The following is a 17,675-nucleotide window of genomic DNA, read 5'->3' on the forward strand; positions in this document are numbered from 1 at the left end:
TTGTTGGGAACCAAGCACTCCAACTCTACAACAAACTATACAGAGTTAAATAATAGAGTGAAAGCCAATGTCTATAGTAGATCTTGTGTTATAGAATATGGTCCATACAGCAACAGAATAAAGGAGATAATGACTAAACATTGGCATACACTATTAGTTAATGATGAAATGACAGAAATATTGGGAACAAAGCCCAGTTTTATATATAGGATGGGACAGAATCTTAAACACCTATTGCAAAGTGAAATTAAAGGCAAAGTGACATATAATTCAGGTTACACCAACAAATGTGGTTCTTGTAAGCAGTGCCGATACATAACAGATGAGAAAGATATAGTGTTAATGAATTATAACAAGACTAGGATATTTCCAAAGAGAGGAAATTGTAACACTAAATTTATAGTTTATTTGGCTAAATGTATGGCATGTTCTTCCTATTATATAGGAAAGACGGAACAACAGTTTAGAAAAAGGATTTATGCTCATGTATATAGTATTAGAAAGAAAGACGAAAAAAATGCCTTAGCCAAACATATTATGAATAAGGGTGAGGGACATGAGTTTAGATTTAGTATATTAGAAATTGTCAAGCAAAATCCTAGGGGGGGGGGGGTAACATGAAAGGTCATTTGGCATTCAGGGAATGCTATTGGCAAATATTGACTGATGCAACTACACCCACGGGACTAAATGAATTTATTTCAGTTAAACCTATATTAGATGTCTGAGTATACCCTTTGCATTATTTAAAGTAATATGATTTATATAAGCTTCCATGCATTTATGTATTTAGTAATTGAACTTTCCCTGTGTTACATGGTATATAATTCATTTAATACTCAACATGAAATATTTACATATTTATGAATGTATACATATATTTCATACTTATGAATATCTATATATAAGCAATTATTTATTTGGATACGTAGTAAAATAATTCAGTCACAGTTCATACATTTTTAATCTTTTTTGATGTATTAACATAATTTTTTTAATTTTTTGAAAAAATTCTTTTAGAATTGATTGAGTTTTTTAGTTGAACATGTATAGAATTTAGAAAGTAAACTGTAAAGTCAGTTTCCGTGCATTTTTTTATGTGCTATATATATTTAATTGCGCTACAGCTTTAAAAGTATTATTAGCAGTTGGCGCCAAATTCTATATTTAAACTTTAATGAGATGAGTATGCTTTGTTCTGAAGAAGCCCACGATTTGTGGGTGAAAGCGCTTAACATTGTTATTCCTTGTAATTAAGACTTTTTATTTTACTGGCTCTGAAGTTCGCAGATAATATATCTTACAGCATAATTATTAGCGGTTGTACAAGTTGTCTCCTTGGTTCATTGGCGTTCAGCGTTGTTTTACGCCATCATTTATTTTCTCAGTATGTTCGCAGAGGAGACATCCTCCGAGGGGGACCGTGGGGACCCTTCTGCTTCATCTAAATCTGTATCTGATGTAAGAGAGTCCTGTGGGGAATCTATGTGCCTCCTCTTGCACAGTCTTTTCCTTGGTACTTCTTCAGATGGGGCTTCTGGAGAAGTGTCCGAGGAACCGGGAGCACCCTCTGGGGGCAACTGAGGCATTGGGTCTCGACGCTTCGTAGGAGCCGAGGATACAGAAGTCGAACGTGGTCCCTTAAGGGGAGGAGAAGAAGAATCCGATGAGATATGTGTCTGTTTCGACAAGACCTTCCTCATGGCGTCGAAGGCACTGGTACCCGGATCCGAAGACCTCCCTGGTTTCGAGAAACCAGGAACAATCCCCGAGACCGGGGGTCCGGGCTCCGACCCAGAGGACGGTGCCGAACTAATCTGAGCCGAGGCTCCTAGGGGGAGAGTCGGTACCGATATCTTGGTTCAACTGTCTGCCCCGGAACCAAGTAACAATAGTCGGCTCCGGGACCCCTCGATCTGTTCTGAGGGCGTTGAGGTCAACGGTACCGAAAGCACGGCTGTAGGCTTCGGTATCAATGGTTCTACCATCATCGGAACTTCGACTCTCGGCTCCGAAGACTCGACAGGTCTCAGAGGAGGAGCAGTAGATGACCCAGGGAGGGCTTCGAGTTTCGAAACCAGCTGGGACGAAACTTCGATCAATTTGGAAAGGGCCGAGTTCTCCATTAACTTCTGTATCACTCGATCCACATCTGAATCAGATAAGGGTCTCGAAGAGCGGGTCGAAGGGGCCGAAGTTGTCACCGAGTGAAGGATCGATGGCGGCAGAACCTCCGAGACCGGCTCCAAGACCGGAGTCTCGATCAAAGATATACATTCGACAGCCGACTCCGAAGTCTGTGGAGCCGGTGTCCGAATCTTAATAGAGGTGCTCGGAGCCGATGACTTTGGCTCTGACACTCTCGAAGACTTGGACCCCTTCGAAGACTTGGATACCAATTCAGCCTTGTCAAGGGCCTCCTGAAATTCGGGCTTTAATAAACCCCTGTCTACTAACTTCCTGCGTCTCACTTTCATGACCCTCCCACTGAAGGAATGACAAATAGAGCAGTCCTCCTGTAAGTGGAGAGGGCCAAGACAGTAGACGCAGGAAGAGTGGTTATCCGTGATGGACATTTTCTGTCCGCATAATCATTTCTTAAAGCCTGATTTTTGTTTCTCAGACATGTTCAAAAAGTCAGACATATATATAAACGCCTGAAAACAAGAAAAAAATTAAAGATATGGATATCACACACAAAAAGGAGTAAGGACTTAAGCCTTTCTTAAAGAAAAAACACCTGTTAAAAAAGACAGGATAATAGGCCTGAAAATTGCCTTTAGAAAACTTTATAAAAATAATAATAGTAATAATAATATATCACTCCCACTGCAACTACACTAGTAAAAGACTAATATATTTTTCTCAAATATCTATACTAAATAAAGGTAAGTTAGAGAAAACTTCGAAAAATTAGAAAAACTTTACTGGCCCGAGCTTCTGCGATGCATCTGCTGTCGCGGCAAACTAGATCTGAGGGTTAGCACTAGGGGATTGTGGGATAGGACTGTGCCTCGAGCTTTCTCAAGATGCAGAGCTGTAGAAGTGGCTGTCTCGGAGCCGAGGATCGGCTCCGAACCCATGCGTAAGAACAAACAGTGAGATTGAACAATTTCACATTACTTGTTACTGATAACATTGCTATTTGTACAGTTTATTTTATTTATTTTACATTTGTTGACCGGGCTAGTCCAGCTGGATATATGTCCATTTTCAGTGGAGGCCTGGGGAGAAAAGCTCCACAAACAACAAAAAATAGGCCAAGACAATGATATTTACTATAACATATTACATATCTAGGATTTTATATTCTGTATTCCAATAGGGAAAAACCCGATGTAAATAAACCTAAATGCAACAATAGTTTGTATTAATAATGCAAATTATATCTAAGAGATACTATAGATTCTAAAGTCGCACAAAAATATCAAAAGAAAAATGCTAGTGTTAAGTGGTTAGAGTATTCATAAGCAAAGTACAAGGATACAGTTATAATGTTCAGTGTCACAAGAGTTCTGTTCTTATATGAAAATGGTTGTCATTCAATTGTATATACATATTTACATGAGGAATAATCCTCAGAATGGTCAAGCATACTATTATCAGCGAGTACACACAGGATAATGCTCATAAGAGGCTAGGAATCAAGGGAGTCTAGAAAAGGGTATGGTGGTTAGTCTGGGTTATCACAGGGGCACAAACAGGGGCAGTTTTAATAGCTTTTGCTGTTCACAAAATAACTGCAGTTGTTTGTCTTATGCTTTTTAAGTTTATATTTCAGAAAATGTTCTCGAATGCAAGATGTGCGTAGGCCACTAAAGGTGTCACTTTCTACACCCCATAAGTGTTATCAGACACAGGTACCATATCACACGGACAATGTCAACTAATTACAAGTTCCAGCTGGTAAATGTTCTATATTATGTTGTTTTATGCTCATTTTTGGCCAGTACTTCCTGAAGTTTATTAGGAACAGTTTACTCCAAGACTGCTTAAGTTCTTTTACTAGTGACAGATTAAGAGTAGTTTAGGGATTCATTTTAAAATATCCTTAGGGATCCATGCAATGAACTTAAGTACCATCATTTCACAAATTCATTTGGAACTGAAATTTTGTGCCCACTGCCCATTGCACAAAATCAAATTTCAAGATAGACCTGCACAAGGACAGAAGCTTAAGTCATGAAGCAGGTATCCATAGACATTGTTCTGGAAATCTGTGTTCAACATAATGAAACTAGGAAATGTGTGAATAAACATTTGTAAAATGATCATAGAATCATAGCTGTAATTACTGGCAATGTTTCTGAAACAGATTTTTAGAAACTTCATTCAAGTCTAGTGTTTTGAATTTTGAAATTCATTCTGCACAATTCCATTTGGAACAAACAGTTTGAAGTCAGTGTGGAATATCCCTTTTTGAGACTGAATTGTGCAATGGAAAGGCTGTAACTCAAGGTTCACGAGGTAGCCATCAGAGACAACACATTGCAATATGCGACCCACAGTTTTAAGAAGTGTTTTACATGAATGATTTATTGAAACATCTTAAGACAGTATCCAAAACCTCAAAAGAAAAACATTTTAGCTCTTAACTCATTTAATGGTCAGCTGAACATAATCACATTCTAGGACAGAAGAAGATCCTGAAGTTGTAAACTGTAAGCAGAGATATATGGTGGTGGGAAGAGTCTGGTAGAGTTGATACGTATAACAATAAAATAATTTTTAAAGCAAGAAAAAAATTGAGAAGGATTTTCATAATAATGAGTAAGGACTGAGCAACCATGACAATTCTAAGGTAAAGCACAAATGCAAATCCCAGTACTAAAAAAAGTGTCATGTGGGGTTTAGACATACAATGAGGATTTTTAAAGGTAAAAAAATGTCAGGGGTAATGTGTGACAGACAAATTCCGAAGAAGCTGAAAAGTAAAGAGTACAAAACAGGAATGTAATTTCAAACACAGAAAATTAAGGCACAGCAACTGAAGAAGCTAGAGATGATGGAGATGAAGTACTTGAGATGGGTGGTAGGATGCATACTGTAGGACAGATGGATGGTAATATCAGAGCACAAGCCAAAGTACCTCCAACTGCAGAGAAGGTTAAAGAGTACAAATTTTGATGGTGCTGTCATGTGCAGGAAAGAAGAAGGTAATTTGGTGAAGTAGATTTGGGACAGGAAGAAGGCAAAAGGAAATGAAGACTCCCAGCCAAGATATGTATGGATTACGTGAGAGAAGACCTGTGATAATCAGGTATGATTGTTGAAGGTAAGAGAGTGGCAGTAAACAGACAGCTGGAACACACTCCAACCCCAAATCCATGTGGAAAAATGGGAAAAAAGGGGTTGATGATTCATAGATATTCTAAGGCCAATGAGTCTCATGACCATTCTCATTTACTAGTACCCTCCCTCAGACTGCACCTCATTTCTCCTGGATGGCCACACTGGTCAATCTTGGAGTAAATTTTCGGATACTCATTCACTTTTCTAGTTCAGGTTTAATGGAAGATGGTGAATCACACTGCTTAACATGCAGGGGGTCGTCTATTCTTGAAGTTTGGGTGGTGCTGGGTTATAAACCTCTCCCTCCACTGGGTTTTATTTGTCTGCTGGTGAAGATTTATGCCCTTGGTTCTAATATTGTGGGAGATAATGGACTTGTGGAGAGACAGGACATCCAGAAAATGTTCTCGAATGCAAGATGTGTGTAGGCCACTAGAAGTGTGGTCCCTAATGGCATGGTAAGTGTGACAGAAACCTCTCCTCCAAAGTCTGTAAGACACAGAGTAAAGGGATAAAGCTTCCTGCCTCATTTGGTAGCTCAGGAAATTTTGGCCTATGATCTTTTTGGCAAGGAACCTTTGTGGTCTTTCTAAATGTTTGATATGTTTAGTAAGATGAACTCCAGTCAGGGAATATTACCCAATAAAAGTACAAAGTTTTAATAAAACTTAGCGCCTCGGCAAAGCCTTCAATGTACTCATTGAAGGCTTTGCTGAGGCGCTAAGTTATATTAAAACTTTGTACTTTTGCTGGCTGTTGTTTTGTGGATTGAAGTTTCATTTCTTTGTGGTTGCTTCTAATTTTACCCAATAATTGGCATAAAAAACCTGGGGAGTGATTACCTCTTAAGACCTTGATAAGATTCCTTTGGCAATTACTAGTAAAATGTTTTTGACAACTGTTGTCACATAATGGTCAAAAGAGAGGGAGCTATTAACCCACAAGTATAGGTCCCAACTAAATCTTCAGTTTGTAGAGTTGTGCTGTCTAGGCAATACAGTGATAAGAAGGGTCATCTACCAAAAGTGATAATACTAGTCTTTTTACCATTTAGTTTGAGTCATTTATAGTAGATCAAGACTTTACTGTGGAGAGCTCATTCTGGAGGGTTTGGGTATTACAGAATGACTTAACAACAGTTCCTAGTTTGCAATAGTCTGCACACTTTGTTAGCCAGAGGTACTGGCTCTCTACCTGGAGACCTAAGAAATAAGTACCAAAAAGAAGAGGTCCTAACACTACGTCCTGAGGGACACTACTAGTCACTTTCTGATGAAGCATCTGCAACTCACAGTGTGTGAGTAATGTCTTTCAGTCAGCTTACTATCCATCTTACCACAAATGAGTTTATCTTTAACACATTTAGCTTCTGCATGATACTAGCACAGGGAATGATGTTAAAGTCCATGGCCAGTATGGACTGCAAGACCACTACTTAATAGCCTCAGTAACCCTATTGAAGAAATTCACCATATTAATTAGATAAGATCTACACTTCAAAACGTCACACTATCGACAGACAAGTATTGGAATTTTTGGCCATATCCTACATTGGAGGTATAAGGTGTCCCAATTTAGTGAAGGATTTTTAAAATCATCCCAAATAAGGGAGCTTCATCATACTCATTATTTTTGCCATCAAACCCCTTCTCCCCATTTTCTACATGGGATAGAGATGTGACTTAAACTGTTGCCATCTCTCTCGATTCAGTGCCACTCTCCTACCTACCTTCACTGACAGTCAAGCCTGATTGTCACAGGTCTTCTCTCACATAATTTATACATCTCTTTGCCGGACATCCTTGCTTCCTCTTGCTGTCTTCCTGTCACTCCCAAATCTTCTTCACCAGATTGTCTTCTGCTTTCCTGCACATGTGCCAGAAGGACTGTAAACTGCTCTCTTTGATCTTTTCTGCAATTAGAGCTACTTGGGCTTCTACTTCGATTTCTTTGACTGTTTCACAGAATGTATCCTACTATCTCAGGCACATCATCTTCATCACCTTCAGCTTCTTCAACTGCTCTGCCTTTACTGCCTAGCTTTCTGTGCTATACAGTAGTACTGGCCACACTTCTGTTTTATATACCTTACTTTCCTGGATTTTTAGCATTCTTCTGTCACACTCTGTCCCTGACCTGCTGTGTCAGTTGGCTGCAGCCCCTCTGATTCTAGCTTTGACCCCCTCATTCAGACTCTCCTTCTTCTCAAGTATCCCTCCCAGACACTGGAAACTGTTAAACTGTTCCACTATTTTCCTTTTTAGCTCAATTCTCAGTTTCTCTGATTTCCTGTATTTGCTGCCATTTCAACTGTCTTATCTGTATTCAGGGTTATCCAGTGTGCCTTCAGTTTTGCATTCCATTCTCCTATCATTTGCTGAAACTCTTGATCAGTCTGCCTGTATGCAACATCATCTGCATACAGCAACTTTGTTACTTGGTCCCTTCCAACCTGTTTGCTAATGTAGTCCATCACCAGCATGAACAGCAGTGGGCTCAGAGCTGAATCCTGATGCACACCTACTCCCACTAGAAACCCCATTGTAAGTCTGAACACGGTTTGTACTCATGTCATTAGGTTCTTGTATATAACCTGAATTCATTCTACTAATGTTTCTGGGACTTCAACCATCACAGGATTGCCCAGACCAGCTTTCTGGGACCTTGTCATGTATTCTAACCAAGTTGAAGAATGTCCAGTTGGATTTTTCCCCATCTCTAGTTTCTTCACCTATCTGTCTCACTACAACCTGATCTGACTCCAAACTGCTCATCTCCCCACCTTACTGTCTACTACTCTGCATATTTGTTTATCAATCACCCTCTCCAGAACTTTCATGCAGGGTGACAGGAGTATGATACCTTTATACTACCTACAGTTGTGAATGTCCCCTTTGTTCTTGTATTCTCCAGTTTGTACTACTATGAGAGCTCCCTGGAAGCTATTTCTCCCCTAATTCACCTAGCAACTCGATTTTATCTGCCATGACCTCATCTGAGCTTGCTGCTTTCCGTAACTTCATTTTCCTTAGTGCCGTTGTTACTTCTTATAAGGTAGGCTCTTCTTCTTTCATTGTAGGCTGTTGGCCACAGTACAGTTTCTGTGGGGTTTTCTTCATTCAGAAACTGCTAGAAATACTCCACCCATCTGCCTTTGACACGCTGTGGTCTGGTAAGCAGGCTGCTGCTGGCAACCCTTATGAAGGGTAAGTGTTGACCATCTTCTTTATCTTTCTGTCTTTTCCATGCAAACTGACAGTGTGTGCTTGTGCCATCTACCAACTCACTTTCAAGAAGCTGGTAAAGTGCCTCTGATTCCTGGTTCTTTGCTACACTGAGGAATCTTACATGGTCATTAGGGGACAAAGAAGGTGCTTTATAATGAGAAGTTATGTACCTACCATAACGTTCCATGTTAGTTGTCTTCTCTCGCCTTCTTTCTTGCTTGATGGGTTCGGAGCCGATCCTCGGCTCCGACTCGGCACTTTGCTAAGCTCGAGAGTCACTTTTACCAGCTCGAGGCAGCCCCATATCCCATAATGCAAGGCGGTAAGTACCCAGATCTCGTTTGTTGTCTAGAGGCAATAACACCTAGCATAAAAAACTTCCCAAAAGGAAGAAAGAAGGCAGAGAAAAAGCCTGAAGGATGGGTTAGGAAGACCAGAACTGTACGGTCTTAAGAAGCATTCTTCCATGTAGGGAGAAAAAGGTCTGTCCAGGCCAGGGGGAAGGAGGGAGGGTCGCAAGAAAGAAGGCGAGAGAAGACAACTAACATGGAACGTTATGGTAGGTACATAACTTCTCAATGTTAAGTTGTCAATCTCGCCTTCATTCTTGCTTGATGGGACCGCGTCCCTAGCACCTCTATCCTGGGTGGCTCAATGGAACAGACTCTTGAGAACTGTAGAGCCAAAACTGGCTCTGTCCCTGGAGGCCAAATCCAATTTGTAATGAGAAACAAAGGTATGAGGAGTGGCCCAAGTGGCTGCTGCACAAATAGTGTCTAATGGAAGTCTAGCCTGAAAGGCTGTGGAAGTGGCTAAGCTTCTGGTTGAATGCGCTTTAGGTTTCGAGCACAGCTGTTTTCCCCTGAGCTGATAGATTTCAGAGATGACAGAAGAAAGCCATCTAGATAAGGTCACTTTTGAGACAGGAAGGCCTTTTTTGTTATCAGCATAAGAAATAAAGAGCTGATCGGATTTCCTGAATTGTTTTGTTCTGTCCAAATAATATCTGAGTTGGCGGTGAACATCAAGATAATGTAATTTTTGTTCCGATCTGTTTGAGTAATTTGGGAAAAATACAGGAAGGTCAATAGACTGATTCAAATTACTCTTTGAGGTGACCTTAGGCAAAAAGGTCGGATTAGTTCTCAAGGATACCCTGTCTTTGTGGAAGACCAAATAAGGGGGATGAACAGAGAGAGCATGAAGTTCAGACACTCTCCTAGCCGAAGTAATAGCAACCAGGAAGAGAGTTTTCCATGAAAGAAATTTCAGGGAACATGAAACAGCTGGCTCGAAGGGAGGAAGAATCAAGGATGTCAGCACTAAATTTAGGTCCCATTGAGGAGGAGGACTCCTGACTGGAGGTTTCAGGAGAAAAATTCCTTTTAAGAAGGCTCTACAAAGCCTGTGGGACATAATGTTGTGATCTGCGAACCCAACATGAAAGTTCGAGATAGCAGCCAACTGAACTTTGACCGTGGAAGAAGAAGAGCCCGCGTGAAAGATTTCCGCTAAGAAATCCAAAACTGCTTGAACTGGAGCAGTAAAGGGATCAATATTTTAGCTTTTGCCCAACAAGAAAAGCGTTTCCATTTGCTGGTATAAATCCTTCTAGTAGAGGATTTTAGGGAAGCTACTATGATGTCCCTAACAGGATTAGAGATCATAGGAAGCCTGAATAAGGAAGGAAGTGGAGCAACCATGCTGTGAGGTTGAGAGAAGGGACAGACCGGTGCAGCTGACCCGATTGGTGAATCAGAAGGTCTGGTACTGGGTCCAGATGCCACGGCTGCACCAAAAGGTGACGATGGAGGAACGGAAACCAAATTTGTTGAGGCCAATAGGGAGCAATGAGAATCATTTTGGCTCTCAAAACGGTGGCTTTCTGGAGAACTTGTGGAATCAGTGGAAAGGGAGGAAAGGCATAAAGAAGTCCCTGGGGCCAATCCTGGGTTAGAGCGTCTCTGGGGGGATGGCTTGGCAGTGGGAAGAGAGAAAAGAAGTCTGGGCATTTGCTGTTTTGGGGAGTAGCAAAAAGATCGCAACATGGGCGGCCCCATTCTAGAAAAATCTCTTTCACTATAGATTGTTTGAGAAACCACTCGTGAGGCATGAGAATAGCTCTGCTCAATCTGTCCGCTAGAATGTTGGTATCCCCAGGGATATGCGTTGCTACCAGAAACCGATGAGAGGAGATCGCCCATTGCCAAAGTCTGAGAGCTTCTCGACACAAGGGGTAAGACTTGGTTCCGCCCTGTTTGTTGATATACCATACTACAGACATGTTGTCTGTGTGAACTGCAATTGTTCCCAAGGGAAGAAAGTCGTTGAGGGCTTGCAACGTTAAAAGCACTGCTCTCATCTCTAGGACATTTATGTGCAGGTGGTATTCGAACGGTTGCCACGTCCCATGAACCATCCTGCCCTGATAATGACCCCCCCACCCGATCAGGGAGGCGTCCGTAGTGACAGTGGCTACCGGGGCCAGGGATACAAAGGGTCTACCTTGGTGAATTTGGGGAGAAGTAATCCACCATGAAAGATGATTCTTGCAAATTTGTGTCACCAGGATTTGGTGACACATTGGAAGTTGTTGGTAAGACCACTGAGTGAACAACATCCATTGAAGCAGACGCATGTAGAAGCGGGCCAGTGGAAGAAGGGTAATGGCCGCAGCCATGAGGCCCAACACCTTCAGAACCATTCTGGCTTGTACCTTTTTGCTGGCAAGGATGATCCTCACGTGACTTTGTATATCTGAGATTCTTTGGTCTGTGAGGGTTGCTGACATCCGAACAGTGTTTAAGTTTGCGCCTATGAAAGTAATGGACTGGCAGGGCAATAAGGAGGATTTTTCGTAGTTGATCGAAATTCCCAATTGAGTGCAGAGATTTAGTGTGTAATCCCTGGCTTGAAGAAGTTGATGCCTGGTGGTGGCTGAAAGGAGCCAGTCGTCGAGATACGGAAACACCTGGAATCCTTGACGTCTCAGGTGAGCCGTGACCACTGCCATGCATTTGGTGAACACTCTGGGGGCTGTAGTGAGACCAAAGGGCAGGGCTCTGAATTGAAAATGACTGGACCCCAGCCGTAAGCGGAGAAACCTTCTGGAGCGTCTGTGAATTTTATGTGATAGTACGCGTCCTGAAGATCTATTGAGCACATCCAGTTGTCCTTCTCTAGGAAGGGCAAAATTGACTGAAGTGTGACAATTCGAAATCTTGTCTTTCTCACAGACTTGTTGAGTCTGCTGAGATCCAATATTGGTCTCCAGTCTCCCGTCTTTTTGGGGACCAAAAAGAATCTTGAGTAGATTCCGGGCTCTGAATGGTCTGTTGTAACTGGCTGAATGGCTCTTTTTTGTAGAAGCTTTAATACTTCTAACTCTGCAACTTCCCTTAGACCGGGTGGTACATCTGGAAGGGAATTTGTGTGAGAGAAGGGACTTTCCTCGAAAGGAATTTTGTAACCCTCGGATATAATCGACTGTACCCATCTGTCTTGAGTGAGGGAACGCCAGGCTTCTGGGTACAGCGATAGTCTTCCCCCGACTGCCTCCAAGGATAGACAGTCGGGCAACATCTCAGGGATGCTGGAAGGGCTTGTCAGAGAGAGGCTCTCTGCTTCCCTGGTTCTGTGGACCCCCTCTGCCTCTAGAGTGGCTTCTGTTATTATTACCCCCTCTGCCTCTAGGGGTAAACTGACCACGTGTATCCGGCGTGACTCCTTGGGATTTGCGGAACCACATCTTTCCACCCTTCTGTCCTTTAGGGTAAGGTCTAGAAGGGGTGGAAAAACGGATCCCTACGGCAGAAAGAGTCTTGCCGTCCTGTTCACACCTGGTCAATGTATCCTTCACTTGAGGGCCAAACAAAGCTGACCCATCAAAGGGAGAGTTTGTGAAGGACGCCTTAAAGGGATCTGCAAAATTACAGAGCCGCATCCAGGATTGACGTCTAAGAGCCACCCCTGTACCTGCGGCTCTACTCGCTCCATCTGCTGCATATGATATCAGTCGTATGGAGGAATTAGCTATAGAATTAAGGATTCCTAGCTGAGAAGCAATTTTCTCTTGAGCCCCTGCAGCCGTAGGATCCTGTACTACTTCACCTAGTTCCTTAAGGATGTCCCTTTGGAGTCTGGTGAAGTGACATAAGTAGTTCAGCGAGCGCATAGCAAAGGTCGCTGAAGAGAACATCCGCTTACCATACCTATCCATAGTCCTAGAATCCTTATTAGGAGGATGGACAGGTACGGAAGGATCTGCAAGTTCCTTCTTAGTGGCAGCCGCCACCACCATGGCATCAACAGGGACACCTTCCGTAAGGAATTGCTTTTCCGAAGGGGCAGTAATAAATTTAGATGGCCTCCTAGGAACTGGCTCTACACAGTCAGGAGCAGCCCAAGCCTTTCGAGCAATAACCTCCATAAGGGGGTCGAAAGGCGGAGACACCCAGGAGGTGGAGGGCCGAGATCCAAACGCCTCTAGGTATACCGACTCATCCTCAGAGGGATTTGTGGAGGGCCAGTTTCCCCTCTGTTTTAGGAGTTCTAGGATGTCTGAAAAGGAGACATCCTCAGAGGGGGATCTTGGGGATCCCTCCGACTCATCTAAGTCGGTATCTGAAGTGATAGACTCAGGGGAGTCTAGGTGTTTCCTCTTACAAGTCCTCTTGCGCGGAGGATCTCCTGACTGATCAGGAGAATCCTCGGAAGAGGGGGTTATTCCCAGTGGGGAAACCTGAGGCGGAGGATCTCTGGGTCCGGGAGCAAGAGAGATGGCAGAGATATCGACAGGCACTGTAGAGGGAGGAGGTAAGGGAATAGACTGCTGGCTGAGCCCAGTAGCCAGCACACTCTTCATGACCTCGAAGGCCCCCCTCCCAGGGAGGTCCAAGAGAACCCGTTCCGAAGAAACCGGGACTCCAGGGCCCACTGAAAGGGAAGGCTCCAAGGCAGATGGAGCCGAGCTCACCAAGGCCGAGGCTCCAAGGGGAAGAGTGGGGTCGGACAAGGGTCCGATGCCACTCACCCCCTCGGAGGAGACCAGGGAAGCCCGACCATCGAATCCCTCTAAGGAAGGTCTCGAAGAGGAGATAAGAGTAGATGCCGAGGGTGCAGAAGGGGGGGGGGGGTATCCGCCCCTCAGCCATAGCAGAAACTATCCCTGAAGACTCCAGCTCCAAACTCTGAGGTAGAGTCGAAGGAGGAACTTCAAGAGGGTGTGGACTAATAGTCGTCTGTTGAGATGGACTATGCAGCATCTGGGCCAGTGCCTGTGATTTCAATAATCTACTGACCACCCTCTCTAAATCATGGTCAGAAAGCCTGGATGACCTAGATGATCGGCTCCGATGGCTCCGTTCCGAGAGGAGAGGTGAGGCCGGAGCCGAGAGTATCGGTTCCAAGGAGGGGACCTGGACCTCTTCCTCGAAGGAACCATCGGAGCCGAAGAAACCATAGATGCAGACGGAGCCGAGGACTTTTCGGCTCCGAAAGAAAGTCTCGATGCATTGGCTCCAGCCGGAGCCGATACAGACATAACAGTAACGGTGTTGGAGCCGGTCGCCGACACCGAAGCCTGAGCCACATGGTGGTCAGAGCCAGTCAGAGCCGACACCGATGTGACCATAACATAACATAACAGTATCGGCACCGATAGCCATCGGTGCCAAAGATTTTTGCAAAACAGGATCGGTTCCAGCCGGAGCCGATCTCGACTCCAAAGGAGTCGGAACCGAGGCCACAGGCTTAGACACAGAAGCCTGGGCCTTGGAAGACTTTGAAGTCTTGCTCGGAGCCGATTTGGCCGGAGAGCCCTCCGGTTTAAGGAGACCCCTTAAAATCAACTTATTTCTCCTCTCCTGCAGGACTCTCTGGCTAAAGGAATGACAAATCGCACAGGAGTCCTGCAGGTGGAGAGGTCCCAGGCAATATAAACAAGAAGTGTGACCATCTGTCAGAGACATCTTCTGACAGCACGAGTCACACTTCTTAAAGACTGAGACCCTTTCTTTGGACATAGCTGCACAAACAGAACACCACAACACAGTCCCAAACAGACAACTAAAGTTATCTAAAAAGTATTGTAACTAACCTCTCACATACACACACCCTAACAGGGGGGGGGGGGATGGGAAGGGAATGAAGGCCCAACTAAAGAAGGGAAGGAAAAATAATTTTAGTCAGAAAAGGGCTTACAATTAAGTAAAAAGGAAGGTATTTTAAAGAAAGGTGAAAAATATTAAATTTTAGGGGCAAAAAGCAGTTAAAAGCTAACACTTACCAGGAGCTGGCAAAAGGAGGACCTCATCAGCGAAGTGGCAAACGAGATCTGGGTACTTACCACCTTACATCATGGGATATGGGGCTGCCTCGAGCTGGTAAAAGTGACTCTCGAGCTTAGCAAAGTGCCGAGTCGGAGCCGAGGATCGGCTCCGAACCCATCAAGCAAGAATGAAGGCGAGATTGACAACTTAACATCAAGCCATTTAGTTGATAATTTATCTTACATAGAGTGATTTGTATGTGGTCCAATGAGTTCAGTTTGTAAGTCCTTGGGGATCTGCATGGAAGTAGTATGTTGCTTGACAAATATGGAGACTGAAGGCATGAAAACCACAAATCCATGGTAAAGAGGGTGTGCTCTCTTTACATTTAAACAATCTCAGTAAATACATAGATGAGGATGTTTTCCAAATGCAGCAGTACTTCAAGATCAAACAAGTTATTGTTTAGACTTCTGGAATTAAAATAAGCTGTCTTAATGTGAGCCAGTTCTGGGACTGATATGCTATTTACACTGGAATATCCATCGGTTGGACTCTACCTAAAAAGCCTTAGCCAGTATGTGAAAGGCTTAAGACAAGAGGTACAGGCTATCCTTATCAAGAAAGCAAGCCGAACTGTTAAAGTGAAGCAAAGCTCATCCCTAACCCTATTCAAATGTAACTTGGTCCAATGGATGAGAAATCATAAATTTATCCCTGGTTATACCTATGTCCCTAGTGGACATAGGCAACATATGAACACTTGATTTGCATACTGTAACCATTACATTCCTTGGGGCGTTGACACATGTCAGCATTGGGCCCATACTCTAAAAAACACTTAAGGACCTCCAAGAATGTTGTTCCATACTGACAGATATTGGATCCCCTTGGAATGACATCAGATACTTAACCAATTATTAAAGCCAATTATCTTTTCATTGCATCTAGGCACCATTTGAGGTAAAGGAATGATTCCACTCAGTACTAGTGCCTTATCTGCATTTGTAGCATACATGGAAAGTTCTGGTATCTCTCTTCATATCCCTCAGGGTTCTACATCTTAGGTCATTCCCTGTGCACCACTACCATGTAATGGTCATAGCTGTCAACAATTAGTGTCCTTAGGGCCCTTGTAACATTAGAGATCCTGGAACCTAAAAGATAGCTCATTGTAACTCAGTGATTATGGTTGCCAGAATAGACCCTTTACCACTGCCCCAAAGTGCGTCAAATAGCACAGGGAATTAAGTATCTACAGATTCATAATGTAAATACAAAAAAGGGAGAGTTTTTATTTTCTAACCACAGTAAATTATTTAGACTTCTGTTTTTATTGTCTATCTGCACTACAATAAATATAAATTTGTTCCATCTGATATGCTATACTCATAATTATATATGCATAACTGATGGATCCTATTTAGAAGTATGACAAACATTTCACTGAAACAACAAAGACAGAACACACCTGTCAGGAAGCATAAAAATCAGGAAGTGTAAAACTCAAAACAGCACACAATTACCAGCCCTATAATTGAATATGAACACTTCCTTGTATAGATTTCCCTTTTACATTTGCCAAAATTTGTCACATTTTTGAAGTTCTTGGCTGACAACTGTAGACATGAATTGCAGGAAAACTTTCTTGTAAAAAAAATTAACAAAACGTAACTTTTTTTATATTTTTATTCCTGCTCTACACCTGATCATCAGGACTTCCCAGAAAACTCACTCTACTAACCCATTTGCTCCCCTTGGGGCAAGAAAACTATGGTTCAATTTTTCCCCCTGGACAAGAGATGAGTACCAGGAGTAATGCTGTCATCAACATCCATTTAGACCTGCCATTTCCATGCACTTGCCCAGTTACTGCCTCTGGGGTTAGGCATGCAATGATTATTGTGTGGGAGTCCCACTCACTTCCATCTGTGATATCAGTCCCCAAAAGCACTGCACTGTTGAGACAAATGCTTTCATTTTGCTCTCCACCTTGGTGTTTGACAGCACCATGTCACATGAGTATGAATTCATCCTTTTAAACCCTGGAATAAGCAAGCAGTCACAGACCCATTAATTCTTCTTCCACTCCCTGTCAGCTCTTCCAGCACTGGGACTGTTAGTACATACTGAATCACCTGTGTCACAGTCAGGGCTCTGTACCTCTATGCCATGAAGCCAAAAGCTTGGTATTTTATATGCATGTTTACATCTCACATCCTCTGAGAAAAGCAGCATTCACTTTGGCAGAAAAATTATCTCTGTGGTTGGTATCAGAGTTAAAATATAAACTTGCAGGAATGTGGAAAAACAGTCCCTCCCACCAAAATAGAATGGGCAGCGGAGTGTGCCCTCCATTACTATGCACTGCAGTTTCAGATTGATAATGCATACCTGCATACAGACTTGTGTGGCTGCATGTTGGAAATTAGATCCAGTAGCTAACTATAAAAAAGTGTGATCATAAGACGGCAGCCTCATACCATGTTAAACCTCTTACATCTAAAAAACAACTTCTCCAATGGGCTCCACATACCACTATGACATGGGGTACTATGTCACTCCACATCTATATACTACCTCCAAGATCAATCTACCTCGGTGTAATGGAAATACACTAAGATACCATAACCTTAATCTTTTGACACACATGCAAATTGGCTAAACTTCTACCTCAGAGTAATGGAAATACACTAAGATACCATAACCTTAATCTTTTTACATACATGCAAATTGGCTAAATTTAAAATGGCTCAAAGGGCAGCTACTCTAATACTTATCATGGTACTGTTCCAAAAAATTCAATTTATTTCTGTGCAATTTGCTCCCTACCTTTTCTAAAAATCCCACTTCCGGTTCTTTTATATCTTTGACAATATTAAATACT

The 17,675-nt window shown here is 42.8% G+C and overlaps 1 protein-coding gene across 1 annotated transcript in view; it reads right to left on the reverse strand.

Moving 5' to 3' along the window:
• Nucleotides 1-17,675, reverse strand: part of MEIOB (meiosis specific with OB-fold) — a 1,518,339-nt gene that overhangs the window by 597,586 nt on the left and 903,078 nt on the right. The gene's annotated exons all lie outside the window — the stretch shown is intronic.

The sequence above is a fragment of the Protopterus annectens genome, chromosome 12.part0 (assembly GCF_019279795.1).
Source record: "Protopterus annectens isolate FY-2018-M chromosome 12.part0, PAN1.0, whole genome shotgun sequence".
In the NCBI taxonomy this organism is placed as follows: Eukaryota; Metazoa; Chordata; order Ceratodontiformes; family Protopteridae; genus Protopterus; species Protopterus annectens.